Source organism: Carcharhinus amblyrhynchos, chromosome 3 (genome assembly GCF_965287045.1).
Source record: "Carcharhinus amblyrhynchos chromosome 3, sCarAmb.v2.hapA, whole genome shotgun sequence".
Classification (NCBI taxonomy): Eukaryota; Metazoa; Chordata; class Chondrichthyes; order Carcharhiniformes; family Carcharhinidae; genus Carcharhinus; species Carcharhinus amblyrhynchos.
This window is the reverse complement of record NC_137326.1, coordinates 15,420,552-15,436,309: the sequence shown is the minus strand read 5'-3', so window position 1 is coordinate 15,436,309 and position 15,758 is coordinate 15,420,552. Positions and strand designations below refer to the sequence as shown.

Sequence of the window (15,758 nt, the reverse complement as noted above, 5' to 3'; positions counted from 1 at the left end):
GCTCTTTCACATTTCTTCTGAAATCACACACAGTTTTGGCCTCAATTAGTTTCTGTGGTAGTGAATTCCACACATTCATCACCCTCTGGGTGAAGAAACTTCTCACCTCAGTTCGAAAACGTTTACCCCTTATCCTCAAACTTAATTCTGGACTCCCTCACCATTGGGAACATTCTTTCTGAATCTACCCCATTTAACCCTGTTAGAATTTTATAATTTTCTATGAGATTCCCCCTCAATCTTCTAAACATATTCACTATTTGCCCATGAAGAGTAGAGGATAAGTTTGCATTCGTCTCTTTGCCGGCTGTGCCTCTTTCAGTGTGGTTCCTGCTCACTACATTGATGCTGCTTTTCTGCTGCCACTCTTGAGAAAATGCCAGCCTCCCCAAACCACCCACCGCCAATCCCCTGAAACCTGGTCCTCCTCAGTCCCATGTTCTCCAAACACTACTCTCTCCAACTGCTGAGGGTCCCTCAATTTCCAGCTTTCCAACGCTCCCACTGATGATGCTTTCACCAATCCCAGGTCGTTCCTGGTGTCAGAAGGGCCACTGGCAGCCAGAGATGTGGCAGAGTGCACAGGCAGGGTAGGCACAGTGGCAGGAAATTGAAATTGCAGAGGTGATCCTGAAGTCAGGATTTATGGAGCTAGGTGGGAAATTGGCTAGCAGGACTGTAAAAGCTTTAAGCTCTGGGTTACTTGTGGTGCCAGATGCAATTGAGAATAGAAATAGGCGGAAAGAGCAGATGGTCTGGGGACCTGGGTTCAAATTCCACCTTCTGCTGTGGTGGAATATGAATTCAATAAAAATATCTGGAATTAAGAATGGACTGATGACCATGAAACCATTGTCTGTGGCCGGAAGAGCTCATTTGTTTCACTAATGTCCTTTAGGAAAGGAAATCGGCTGATCTGGCCTACATGTAACTCCAGAGCCACAGCAATGTGGTTGACTCTCAACTACCCTCAGGCAACGAGGGATGGCCAATAGATGCTGGCCAGCTAGTGACATCCACGTCTTATGAATGAGTTTAAAATAAAGAATGTGCTGACGCAAAGGTGATGCAGCATGGTGGTTCCGTGGTTAGCTTTGCTGTCTCACAGTGCCAGGGACCCGAGTTTAATTCCTGGCTTAGGTCGCTGTCTGTGACGTGTTTGCACATTCTCCCCATGTCTGTGTGGGTTTCCTCCGGGTGCTCTGGTTTCCTCCCAAAGCCTGAAAGATGCACGGGTTAGGTTGATTGGCCATGCTAAATTGATTCTAGCGTCAGGGGGATTAGCAGGGTAAATATGTGAAGTTACGGGAATAGGCCAAAGTGGGATTTAGGTTGGTATAGGTTCGATGGGCTGAATGGCCCCATTCTGCCCTGTAGGGATTCTAGGAGGAAAACCTTTATACATTGGGATTAGTTTGAGAGGAGCTGGAACCTGCACAGGCTTGCTGGATTGTACTGAAATAGAGCTGGGAACAATTTCCTTGGTTTCTGGTTATTCCAAGAGCATTGGAAAGCCTACAGGATATGGATTTCTGAAACATATGCTTGGCTTCTCACTCTCCTGTCAGTCGAGATCTATAGTCCAGAGTTTGAGACACAACCGTGATCTTTTAGCTATGTAATTATGATGCGGGGAGGGGTATTGTGGGAGAGTAAGTGAGCATAACGTCAAGTCTTCCCTCTTATGATGCAGGGGGATGGTGTTGAGCAGCCAATGGGAGTTGCCCCATGGACGGCACTGTTCTGGATTAGGGTTTAGCTTGGCAGCCAACTGGATTCTGATTAGGCACGAAGGGTTTCTGGGGAAGATTCTGAATGGTTGCGCATCAGGGTGTGCATGTTCCAAGACCAGTATCCACACCTCCATCAAAAAGCATAAAGCCATCATAGAATCCCGACCATGCAGAAGGAAGCCATTCGGCCCTTAGAGCCTGCACTGATTCTCCAACAGAACATCTTATCCAGGCCCTATCCCTGTAACTACATGCATTTACCCCACTAACCCCCCGAAGCTGCACATCTTAGGACACTTGGGGGCAATTTAGCATAGCCAATCCACCTAACCTGCAGAGGAACCTGGAGCACCAGGAGGAAATCAACGCAGACACAGGGAGAACATGCAAACTCCACACAGACAGACACCCTAGGCTAGAATCGAACCCGGGCCCCCTGAGGCAGAAGTGCTAATGGCTGTGTCACCTTGCTGCCCTTTCCTTGAAGTGGGGAAGCAGATTAGAGCCCTGATATGATATGTGAGCTGCATTGTGTCAAGCAGCCAACATCTCTGCCAACCCTCCCACAGGGATTCAATAGAATCCCCAGTTAACTCCTCCTCCAGATTGTTGGCACAACTACAGAGCGTCCCAGGAGGTTCTCTTTCCTCTTTCCTTTTTATATTGTGTGTTGCAGAGAGAAAATTCCCACGTGTTAATACTTGCCTTGTTCACTGTGATGGATGTTGCACAATGTCGCAGGACAGATTGTAAAACGCCACATGTCTCGGGGCTTTCAACTTTCCATTTTGAACAAATTTAACGCAGAAGGTAGGATGATGCGTGTTTTTAACTGAGCGTGGTGCGGGACTGAGCTTTGTGCTGGGTGGGATGAGCTCCTATGGCCTGGGACAGTGTCGAGTTGCTTTCTAATCTAACTCCAGTTGTGAGAGTGTGTGGCTGCAGTCCTAACTGGTGTGTTGTGCAGGTGTTGACTGGCACTCAGAGGATCAAAGATTTGAGAGTGGTGGGGAAGCTTTCTTGCCCATATTGTGATCAAGGCTGGTGACAGATCGAGCTGTTCGCCACAGAGTCTAATATTCCCTTGGGGAATCCTGGAGGTCAGAGGCTGCAAGGCCGGAACTTGGCAGTACGTGGCCACGCATTAGAACTAGCGCATTATGAATGAGAACAAATTGCATCGGTCATCAGGAGAGCTAAGAATCTCCCCTTTTAAAATGGAAAAATCAGAGAAAAGCGCTTACCAATCACCAGATTTGGAGCCTAATAATCTTCATGGCAAGCGGCCCTTGTCCTTGAAGTATCTCAGTGAGTGCATCAGTGCCTTTAGGAGAAGACGCAAAAAATGAGTGAGAAAACTCAAGGATCAATCAAAATCCCATTTAAAAATAAATTAGTTATAAAGCACTGAATTGATTTATTACAGTAGTTAGCACTGCAGCCTCATAGCGCCAGGCACACAAGTTCGAACCCTGGCTTGGGTCACTGTGTGTGTGGAGTTTGCACATTCTCCCCATGTCTTTGTGGGTTTCCTCTGGATGCTCCAGTTTCATCCCACAGTCTGAAAGATGTGCTGGTTAGTGCATTGGCTATGATCCATGTACCCGAACAGGTGCTGGAGTGTGGCAACTAAGGGATTTTCACAGTAACTTCATTGCAATGTTAATGTAAGCCTATTTGTGACACTAATAAATAAACTTAAACTATTGTCACATGTATTGGGATATAGTGAAAAGTATTGCTTCTTGCGCACTATACAGACAAAGCGTACCGTTCATCGGGTTCATGAGCGAGAAGGAAAGGAGAGGGTGCAGAATATAGTGTTACAGTTACCGATAAGCTGAAGAGAAAGATTGGCTTAATATAAACGCAAAATACTCCAGTTACTAGAATCTGAAACAATAACAAAATGCTGGAAAATCTCAGCAGGTCTGTCTGCATCTGTGGGGAGAGAATGGAGCCAACTGTTCGAGTCTGGAAGACCCTTCGTCAGAGAACTCTGACAGAGGGAGGATTATTTAGACTCGAAACGTTGGATCTATTCTCTCTCCTCAGATGCTGTCAGATTTGCAGAGATTTTCCAGCATTTTTCTGTTTTTGAGAAAGATTAGCTTAATGTGTGATAAAACCAATCAAAAATCTGATGGCAGCAGGGAAGAAGCTATTCTTGAGGTGCATATTTTCGGACATCTGTATCTTTTTCCTGACGGAAGAAGGTGGAAGAGAGTCTGCGGGCTGCATGAAGTACTTGATTACGCTGGCTGCTTTTCCGAGACAGCGGGAAGTGTAGATGGAGTCAATGGATGTGAGACAGCTTGCATGATGGACTGGGCTAGGTTCATAACTATTCCTTGTGGCTTTGGTCAGAGCAGGAGCCATACCAAGCTGGAACCATTGTGGAATCCATTACCACAGGAAGTAGTTGATGCCAAAACATTGAATGCATTCAAGTGGTGGCTGGATATAGCACTTAGGGCAAATGGGATCAAAGGTTATGGGGATAAAGCAGGACTATTGAATTGGACAATCAGCCATGATCATGATGAATGACGGGGTAGGCTCAAAGGGCCAAATGACCTCCTCCTCTCCTATCCTCTATGTTTCTATGTAAGCTGTGTCTAACCCGGTAATTTTTTGAATCCTGTAAAGTTTCTGAATATTGAGTTTGAAGCGTTATTGACAGAAACAACTTGGGTACTGGTGGGAGGAGTTTCTATGGCTGCGTGGTTCAAGCTCCCTCAATGAAAGTCATTCGGACTCGAGTTCTTCACTTGTCTTGTTTATGCTGTGTAGCTCTGATGTTAAGAGGTTGAGACACCAGGCCATACTGCCTCCCCAACACTAACACTCAATGATTAATTCAAATTGTCAACGGGATTAAAGAAAGCTGAGAGAATCAGAATTGGGCCTTGCCTGCAGGGAGTGGGCCTCCTGATTCCTTGCAGTGTTATGTACATGTTGCAGATGCTGCACTACCTCAGCGATTGTACAATGGCATCTTTTATCTCCTGTTTAAAGTTTGGTGGCATTGTATGGGGTAAGCAGCCTTGTGAGAGTTGAGTTGATTTGATTTATTATTGTCACGTACTAACTTACAGTGAAAAGTGTTGTTTCTTGCGTGCTATACAGACAAAACATACCGTTCATAGAGAAGGAAAGAGCCAGTGCAGAATGTAGTGTTACAGTCATAGCTAGGGTGTAGGGAAAGATCCATTTAATGCAAGGTAAGTCTATTTAAAAGTCTGACAGTAGCAGGGAAGAAGGTGTTCTTGAGTCGATTGGTATGTGACCTCAGACTTCTGTTTCTTTTTCCCAAAAGAAGAAGGTGGAAGAGAGAATGTCCGGGGTGCATGGGGTCCTTAATTATGCTGGCTGCTTCGCCAAGGCAGCAGGAAGTATAGACAAAATCAATAGATGAGAGGATGGTTTGCGTGATGGGTTAGGCTACATTCATGACCTTTTGTAGTTCCTTGCATTCTTGGGCAGAGCAGGAGCCATACCAAGCTGTGATAAAACAAGAAAGAATGTTTTTTATGGTGCTTCTGTACAAGTTGGTGAGAGTCGTAGCTGATATGCCAGATTTCCTTAGCTGCAGTTTAAGTTTTAAGGTTGTCATGATTAGGCTTACATTAACATTGCAATGAAGTTACTATGAAAATCCCCTAGTTGCCACACTCTGGCGCTAGTTCGGGTACACTGAGGGAGAATTTAGCATGGTCAATGCACATAACCAGCATGTCTTTCAGACTGTGGGAGGAAACCAGCAGTATTTCACAGGGATCAGCTCTAGAACCTTTGTTGTTCATAGTATATATAAACGATTTTGAAGGAATATGTAGCTGACCTGATTAGTAAGTTTGCAGACGGCATAAAAATTGGTGGAGTTGTGGATAGTGAAGAGGTTTCTCAGAGGATACGGCAAGATACAACCCGGTTGGAGACGTGGGCAGAGAAATGGCAGATGGAGTTTAATCCAGACAAGTGTGAGGTAATGCGCTTTGGAAGGTCCAATGCATGTAAGAGTTATACAGTAATTGGTAGAACCTTTAGGAGTATTGACAGGCAGAGAGATCTGGGCATACACTGAAAGTGGTAATGCAAGTGGATAAAGTAGTCAAGAAAGCATACGGCATGCTTACCTTCATCGGTCGGGACGTTGAGTATAAAAATTGGCAGGTCGTGCTGCAGCTGTACAGAACCTTAGTAGACCTCATTTGGAATATTGTGAACAATTCTGGTCGCCACACTACCAGAAGGATGTGGATGCTTTGGAGAGGGTACAGAAGAGGTTTACCAGGTCATTGCCTGGTCTGGAGCACATTAGCTATGAGGAGAGGTTGGATAAACTTGGTTTGTCCTCAACAGAGGTAGAGGGGTGACTTGATAGAAGTCTAGAAGATTGAGTGGTATAGACAGAGTGGATAGTCAGATGCTCTTTCCTAGGGTAGAGAAGTCTAGTACTGGGGACATAGGTTTAACGTGTGTGGGGAAAGGTTTAGAGGAGATGTGCAAGGCGAGTTTTTTTACACAGAAGGTGATGAATGCCTGGGAACGTAATGGGAGCAGGTACAAATGCACCATTTGAGGGGCAACTAGACAAATACATGAATAGGATGGGAATGGAAGGATGCAGACTGCATAAGTGCACATGGTTTTAGTTTAGGCAGGCGTCACAATCAGTGCAGGCTTGAAGGGCTGTTCCTGTGCTGTAGTTTTTTTTTGTTCTCTGAAACCCACACAGACACCAGGAGAAGGTGCAGACTCCTCACAGACAGTGGCCCAAGCAGGGAACTGAAGGCAGATTAAAAGCAAATTACTGTGGATGCTGGAATGTGAAACCACAAGGGAAAATGCTGGAAAATCCCAGCAGGTCTAGAAGCATCTGAAAGGAGAGAAAAGAGCTGACATTTTGAATCCAGAGATTCTTTGTCAAACCTTTGACAAAGGGTCATTTAGACTTGAATTGAACCCAGGTCCCTGGCACTGTGAGGCAGCAGCGCAAACCGCTGTGCCAGCATGCTGTTTGTAAATGAGAAAAGTTATTTGGTATCTCTCGTCTATTCCCAGCTGAGTGGCAAAGTTTACTAGAGTAATTCATGAGCCTAGATTTCACCATGTATATATTTGGCCATTACAAGTTCTCTCTTCAGGGGCTAGAACAGGCCATGAAGATGTGTGTTTTTCTCCCTGAGTAAAAAAATGTTAACAAATTTGGGAAAAGAATTAGCTGCAGGCAGTGAAAGTTTCCAATGTGTTTCAGTGCTAGTTGTCATCACGGAATATCAATTGAAAGTGACCTGCAGAAACATTAAGTTTTAAAGAGCTCATCGCACTGACATGTAAGGAAATCAGTAAGCTGAGGGTGGCTTGCCCTGCAGTTAGAGCCAATTTCTTTTCTACTTCTCAACATTTTTGATGAAGTCCCCTCCCACTTTGTAACTTTATTCAAATTAAATTGGTTGTCAAGTCCCAGCAAGTACGAAAACATTCAGAAAGCGAAGCCTGTGCGTACAAGGTCTGAAACCATGACACGAATATGGTGAATAGGTAATTCTAACAAGAGGCGTGGCTGTTAATTGACAGTGACATGTATGCAATAAGTTTCCAAATGAGTTTTGGGTCAGAGGGGTTGAGTCTGTTTGTTTGGGTGATGCAAGAACATGAGTGCAAGGTAACTGATGTAAACTTGCATGCAAACCCGATTTTGTTTGAAGTTGTGCCTTATGTCATCTCAGAAACCTGTTCTAATGTCGGTGCTCCTAACGTTAATGTGCTGATGAAGACATTGTTTCTGCGTTCGCAGTGGTGTGGAGAAATTTTTCAGACAACTTTCCCACAAAACTATTTGGGGAGGGGGCTTGTTGGCTTATTTCACGTGAGATTTGGATCCCCACTGAAAAAGGAAAGGTTTTGAGAGAGCCAAATGGGGATAGAGCAAAGGTCGGGGTCTAATTGTTATTCCTTTGAGAGTCAGCGCAATCAGGCAAGCATCTTGTCCTGTGTGATTCTGTGGTGCGATTTCCTCGCACCTGGAATAATTCTGCTGGGGGGGTGGGGGGGGGGGGGGGCGGAGTGTGTGTCGGGTTCTATTCACAGCTTCAGTCACTGTTTCTGTGGAGTTTGCACGTTCTCCCTGGGTCTGCATGGGTTTCATAGAACATTACAGCGCAGAACAGGCCCTTCGGCCCACGATGTTGCGCCGACCAATTAAAAAAGCAATGACCCTCTAACCTAAACCAATCCCTTTCCATCCATAAACCTATCCACGGATCTCTTAAACGCCCCCAAACTAGGCGCATCAACAACTGCAGCAGGCAGGGCACTCCAATCCCTCACCACCCCCTGGGTAAAGAACCTACCTCTGACATCCATCCTATATCTACCACCCCTTAATTTAAAGCTATGCCCCCTCGTGCTAGCTTTCTCCATCCGAGGAAAAAGGCTATCACTGTCCACCCTATCTAAACCTCTAATCATCTTATATGTTTCAATAAGGTCCCCTCTTAGCTGCCTTCTTTCTAATGAAAACAATCCCAAATCCCTCAGTCTCTCCTCATAGGACCTTCCCTCCATACCAGGCAACATCCTGGTAAACCTCCTCTGCACCCTCTCCAATGCCTCCACATCCTTCCTATAATGTGGGGACCAGAACTGCACACAATACTCCAAGTGCGGATGCACCAGAGTTTTGTACAGTTGCAACACGACGTTGCGGCTCCTAAATTCAATCCCCCTACCAATAAACGCCAAGACACCGTATGCCTTCCCAACTACCTTATCTACTTGATTCCCAACTTTCAGGGATCTGTGTACACATACACCTAGATCCCTCCTTCCTCCGGGTGCTCCGGTTTTCTCCAATATCTGAAAGACCATAGAACCCTACGGTGAAGAAAAAGGCCCTTCAGCCCACAGAGTCTGCACCGAACACAATCCCACCCAGGCCTTACCCCCATATCCCTACATTTTATACCCACTAATCCCTCTAACCTGTGCATTCCTGGACACTACGGGGCAATTTCTTAGCAGGGCCAATCAACCTAACCCACACATCTTTGGACTGTGGGAGGAAACCGGAGTACCCGGAGGAAACCCACGCAGACGTGAGGAGAATGTGCAAACTCCACACAGACAGTGACCCGAGCCGGGAATCAAACCCAGGACCCTGGAGCTGTGAAGCAGCAGTGCTAACCACTGTGCTACCGTGCCGCCCTGACATGCAGTTTAGGTGCATCGGCCATGCTAAATTCCCCCTCGTGTACCCAAACAGGTGCCAGAGTATGGCGACTAGGGGATTTTCACAGTAACTTCATTGCAGTGTTAATGTCAGCCTACTTGTGACAGTAATAAATAACGAACAGCCCATGTCAGCGGACAGTAGCATTGAATAATATTCAGGCTGTGGATTACAAGTGGTAAGAAACATTCACACCCGTGCAGTGATCATCTTTAACAAGGGAAAGTGCAACAAGTAAACTTTCCCCCAGCCTTCTCCACCCACCACACACAAGTTGGCACAATTGGCACAAGTTCTCTCGGGCTAGAACAGGCCATGAAGATATGTGTGTTTTCTCCCTGAGTCAGTGGTTAGCGCTGCTGCCTCACAATGTCAGGGACCTAGGTTCAATTCCGGCCTCGGGTCACTGTCTGTGTGGAGTTTGAAAGTTCTCCCCATGTCTGCGTGGGTTTCCTCCTGGTGCTCCCGTTTCCTTCCACAGTCCAAAAGATGTGCGGTTTAGATGGTTTGGCCGTGCTAAATTGCCATGGATTAATTGTGGTAAATGGGTGAGGTTACAGGGATGGGGTGAAGGAGAGGGCCTGGGTAAAATACTCTGTCAGAGAGTTGATGCAGACTTGATGGGCTGAAAGGACTTCTGCACAGTAGGGATTCTATGAGCAGAAGCCATATGAATTCAGAGCAGCACAGAGACTGTCTGCGGCATTCAGTTTCTGAGTCTCAACATTCCTTAATTATCTAATGATGAAACTATCACGTGGGAGGATGTATTCGGGAACAAATTCGAGAAGCTCAACACCATCCTGGACTGAACAGAACAGTCCGTTCTGTCAGCATTGCTGCCACTGAATCTAATATTCACTCCGTCCACCCACACTGCGGATAGCACCTTAGAACTCGGTGATGGAATCTTCCATTCCCATGGACAGACTCTGCTGCTGAGATGGGCTAGAGCAGCAATGTCATGGCAAATCCATCATCGTCAACTTAGACAGTTCACCACCCCTTCATAGCTGGGTCAAAATTGTGCAAGTTCCTACCCAGTGCCATTGGGCTTGGCTGCAGTAATTCTAGAAGCCCCCCGCCGCCCCATCCACCCAAGAATGTGGCCCTGCCGGTGCTGTTCACATTGTGCGAAGGAACCTTTCACTCATACCCACTGGATTTGCAAGCTTTTGTTACATGGGAAATTAATGCTTAATTAAAAGCAAAATACTGTGGACGCTGGAATCTGCAACAAGGACAGAAAATGCTGGAAAATCTCAGCAGGTCTGACAGCAATCTGTGGAGAGAGAATAGAGCCAACGCTTTAAATCCTAATGATGGGTCACCCAGACTCGAAACATTGGCTCTGTATTCTCTCCACAAATGCTGTTAGACTTGCTGAGATTTTTAAGCATTTTATGTTTTTGTTAATGTTTAATTTTGTTGAATTGGCAAATCATGAGGCAGTCTCCATTTCCTCCTTGTCCTATGTTGCAATGTTATTCTTGGGTGAAGTTGATATAGCCTGTTCTTCCTGCAACAGAACATAAGGCAGTGAACTCCAGAGGTTGAGTCCCTGTTAAAATGATCAATTCTCTTGGGGATATTTTTAGGAGGAGCGTTTTGTGAAGAGGTCTCAGGGTGATATAGCTGAAGGTTTCAGTGAATCCTGCACCCCCATCTCTAGTGGTACAAGTTACAGTAGTCTCATTCTTTCTTTTAACCATTGGGTTCTTATCAAACTCCTGAGGCACATTATATTGGCAACTCATGAGAGCGCGACTTTTTAATTACACGCAACAGATTGTTGAAGTTAAGATGGTGCATTCTTCGCGATTCCCTGATTTTTCTTCCATGAAGAAACAATTGTGAAGGGAGCAGAAATTGTGCATGTATTTGCACGCTGGCACAGTTGTTAGCACTGCTGCCTAACAGCGCCAGGGACCCGGGTTTGATTCCCTGCTTGGATTACATTCTGTGCGGAGTTTGCACATTCTCCCCGTGTCTGCGTGGGTTTCCTCTGGGTGCTCCGGTTTCCTCCCACTGTCCGAAAGATATACTGGTTAGGTGCATTGGCCGTGCTAAATTCTCCCTCAGTGTACCCAAACAGGTGCTGGAGTGTGGTGACTAGAGGATTTTCTCAGTAACTTCACTGCAGTGTTAATGAAAGCTTTCTTGTGACACTAAAAGAAAAAATTCCATAAGTCCTGCATGTGTCATCACAGAATCCCTACAGTACAGAAGGGGGCCATTCAGCCATTGAGTCTGTACCGACTACATTCCATCCAGATCCTATTCCTGGAACCCCACATATTTACCCTGCTAATCCCCGTGACACTAGGGTCAATTTAGCACGGCCAATTGACCTAACCCGCACACCTTTGGACTGTGAGAGGAAACCGGAGCACCCAAAGGAAACCCACACAGATAAGGGGAGAACATGTATTCTCCACACAGTGACCCAAGCCGGGAATTGAACCTGGGTCTCTGGCACTATGAGGCAGCAGTCCTAACGTGCAAACTCCACACAGACAGTGAGCCGAGTCCGGAATTGAACCCGGGTCCTCAGCGCCGTGAGGTAGCAATGCTAACCAGTGTGGCACCGTGCTGCCCCAAGTGCACATTGTAAAATGCAGCAACCCCTTTGTCCCAAAATGGCAACGCATGTACAAAAATTAGAAGGAATTCTTCAAAAATATGCAAATAATTTAGGTTACACGGAACATTATGATGCTTCTTCTGTGTGAGTTCTCTCATTCCACATGGCATTGTTTCAGACTTAATAATTCAGCCAGTTTAGTTTCTGTCTGTTGGCACACTGGGGCATCCCTGATTGCCGTGGAGACGATCTATTATACAGCACAATGTTCTGGTTCTGCTGCATAATCTTGGTGTGTGAAACCTTTTTGTGCTGTGAAAATGGAGCAGCTGGCACTGTGAGATGTGGAACCAACACATTAAAAGCTATTGCAAGTCAATTCATTTGTTTGGTAAAATACATTAGTGGTCCCTTTCTGTGAGTCATGCATTCATATCAAATGCACTGTAATGTTGCTTCATATCACGCTTCTAAACATGAGCTCAAGTAGCCAGTTCTTCACTTCTAATTGTGCAACTTTTCCATAATTATGCACCCCTGAAGGATTGAGTCTCTAATGGAACTCTTGGTTGAATAGCACGGTCGGTGTGGAAGGAGGTGTAACAGGGGAATGCTCATTTTGAGAGCAATGGATTATGTAGTAGCAATATTAACTCATCTGTGGATTAGCACATTTTCCAAACCCTTGGCCACTTCTATCTTGAAGGACAAGTGCAGCAGACACATCTGCAAGTTCCCTCACCATCCTGACTTGGAAATATTTTGCTGTTCCTTCGCCGTTGTTGGGTCAAAATCCTGGAGCTCCCTCCCTCGCAACATTATGGGTCAAACCTCAGCACGTGGACAGCAGCAATTCAAGAAGGCAGCTCACCACCACCTTCTCAAGGGCAACTAGGGATGGGCAATAAATGCTGGCTAGCCCATGTCTCACAAATGGAAAAAGGACATGGGATGGCTGAAGCTACATTAAATGGAGGGTCTGTGCTTGACACCTGTACCACTGTGATAACCTTCATACGAGAAAAACTATTGGCCTGTGCCCAGGAATGAGAATTCATGGCTTTCAATGTTCTTGTGTTTTTACCAGCTGATCATATGCCCACTGTGTGCTGGAAGAAGTAGGTAGCTAGCTCTTGCAGCAGTGATGACCCAAATCACTGTTGCACTTCCCTTGTACAATGAGGCTAAAGATGCCACTCAGCAATAGGGTGGCACAGTGGTTAGCACTATTGCATCACAGCGCCCGGGGCCCATGTTTGATTCCCGGCTTGGGTCATTGCCTGTGTGGAGTTGCACGTTAAGAACGTAAGAACGTAAGAACATAAGAAATAGGAGCAGGAGCCTCTCAAGCCTGGCCCGCCATTCAATAAGATCATGGCTGATCAAAAGTGGATTAGTTCCACTTACCCGCTTGCTTCCCATAACCCTTAATTCCCTTATTGATCAGAAATCTATCTACCCGTGACTTAAACACATTTAACAAGGTAGCCTCCACCGCTTTAATGGGCAGAGAATTCCAGAAATTCACTACTCTCTGAGAGAAGAAGCTCCTCCTCAACTCTGTTCTGAACTGACTCCCCCTTATTTTGAGGCTGTGCCCTCTAGTTCTTTTTTCCTTTCTAAGTGGAAAGAATCTCTCTGCCTGTACCCTATCTAGCCTCTCCATTATCTTATGTCTCTATAAGATCCCCCCTCAGCCTTCTAAACTCCAAGTACAGGCCCAATCTATTCAATCTCTCCTCATTAGCTAACCCGCTCATCTCTGGTATCAACCTGGTGAACCTTCTCTGTACTCCCTCCAAGGCCAATATATCCTTTCGCAAATAAGGGGACCAAAATTGCACACACTACTCCAGTTGCGGCCTCACCAGTGCCTTGTACAGTTGCAGCAAGATCTCCCTGCTTTTATATTCTATCCCCCTCACGATAAAGGCCAACATCCCATTCACCTTCTTGATCACCTGCTGCACCTGCAGACTGAGTTTTTGCGATTCATGCACAAAGACCCCCAGGTCCCTCTGCACAGTAACATGCAGTACTTTTTCACCATTTAAATAATACTCTATTTTACTATTATTCCCTCCAAAGTGGATAACCTCACACTTGCCAACGTTATACTCCATCTGCCAGATCCTCGCCCACTCACTTAGCCTATCCAAATCTCTCTGCAGACTTTCCGCGTCCTCCATTCAATTCGCTTTTCCACTCAACTTTGTGTCATCAGCAAATTTTGTTACCCTAGACTCAGCCCCCTTCTCCAGATTGTCTATGTATATGGTAAACAGTTGAGGCCCCAGCACCGATCCCTGCAGCTCGCCACTAATCACCAACTGCCAACCAGAAAAGCACCCATTTATTCCAAATGGAATAAATTTCTCCCTGTGTCTGGGTGGGTTTCCTCTGAGTGCTCCTATTTCCTCCCACCATCTGAAAGATGTGCTGGTTAGACCCAAACAGGAGTGTGGCAACCAGGGGATTTTCACAGTAACCTCTTTGCAGCGTTAATGTCAGCCTACTTGTGACACTAATAAATAAACTTTAAGAAGGCAGTTTGACACAGATCCAGGAGCGCGGGATGCTCATCTAGGCTTTGTCACCTATTGTAGTCTGTTACACGCTGCATTAGGAGCTGTGCTGACCCCCCAGGCTGAGGAAGGTGAGGGGGACAGCAGGAGAATGTAGTGAGGCGAAGCTTGACATCAGTGAGAGGCTGCATGGGAGCCTCATCGCTCGCTGGCACAACTGTGATAAAACTTGCTAATGTACATGTCCACCTGAGTGAGGTTTGGGCCCACTGCAGAATCAGCCTTTCTCTGTTAGGAACCTTGACAGGACTCATGCTGAGAGGACCTTTCCCTTCATGGGGGGCATCTATAATTAGGAGTCATGGTTTCAACATAAAAAATCTCATGGAGAGCAGTGGAAACCAGAGCCGCCATTTTCCTGTCCCATCATGACAGGGCTCACTGTGGGGTACCAGGCTTCCCAACCAAAAATCCATCACCTTCCATCAGGACTGGATAATCCTGGCAATGGGCAGAGCTGGAAAATCCCACTCTAGGTCAGTGAATGTACTAAGTAGATAGATTTTCCAGTAGTAATTCAGGAGGTCAAAAGGTTTGGTTTGATTTGATTTATTATTGTCAAATCGGTGAAAAGTATTGTTTCTTGCACGCTATGCTGACAGAGCATACCATTCATAGAGAAGGAAAGGAGAGGGTGTAGAATATAGTGCTATAATCATAGCTAGGGTGTAGAGAAAGATCAGCTTAACGCGAGGTAGGTTCATTCAAAAGTCTGATAGCAGCAGGGAAGAAGCTTTTCTTGAGTTGGTTGGTATGTGACCTCAGACTTTTGTATCTTTTTCCTGAAGGAGGAAAATGGAAGGGAGAATGTCTGGGGTACGTGGGATCCTTAATTATGCTGGCTGCTTTTCTGAAGTAGCGAGAAGTGCAGACAGAGTCAATGGTTTGCATGATGAATAGGACTTAGTTCTCAACTCTTTGCAGTTTATTGCAGTCTTGGACAGAGCAGAAGCCGTACCAAGCTGTGATACAACCAGGAAGAATGCTTTCTATGGTGCATCTGCAAAAGTTGAGGACAGGGTAGGAAAATGAAGCTAAAGCCACAATCAGATCATCCATGATCTTATTGAATGGTAGAACAGACCTGGGGGGGCCGAATGGCCTGCACAGTCCTATTTGTTATGCCGTTACATTATCCTCCTTTGATAATCAGTTTGCTATCCTCCATTACAGATGGACTAAGCTGCTGGTATTGATGGCATGGTGCTAACTTCATGTATCCCCTTCGATATAATACCAGAGCTATATTTGCGATATTTGTTTGTGACTCCGATGACCTGCCTGTGGAGTACGTGTGTTGCTAGTGCTGAGATTGCCAATTCTGGTACACGCACTCCACGCGCTCCCTGTCCATGCTTTTCACCACCTGTCTTTCTCGAGCTCAATTTGGATTTTTGGCTGATTACTCTCCTGTTGGGACATTTGCTCCATTAAATCTGTTAGGTAAATGCAAGTTTTTGTTGCAATGCCAGAAAGTCCAGAGGATTTGCCCATTGAGGAGAAAAAAAAAACTAAATTGTGTTGCATGACTCAGTGGTTAGCACTGCTGCCTCACAGCACCAGGGACCCGGGTTTGATTTCTGGTTTGGCTCACTGTCTTTGCACATTCTCCCCATGTC

The 15,758-nt window shown here is 45.8% G+C and overlaps 1 protein-coding gene across 5 annotated transcripts in view; it reads left to right on the top strand.

Annotated features, from left to right (window-relative positions):
- Window positions 1-15,758, top strand: part of plxnb1b (plexin b1b) — a 243,306-nt gene that overhangs the window by 114,514 nt on the left and 113,034 nt on the right. The window contains exon 1 of one of the 5 annotated variants that reach the window (XM_080181720.1): window positions 2,443-2,543. The exons of the other annotated variants lie outside the window; for them this stretch is intronic. The gene's annotated coding sequence lies outside the window, so the exon portion shown is untranslated. Of the gene's footprint in view, window positions 1-2,442; window positions 2,544-15,758 lie in introns of those variants that run through there. 5 annotated transcript variants of the gene reach the window in all.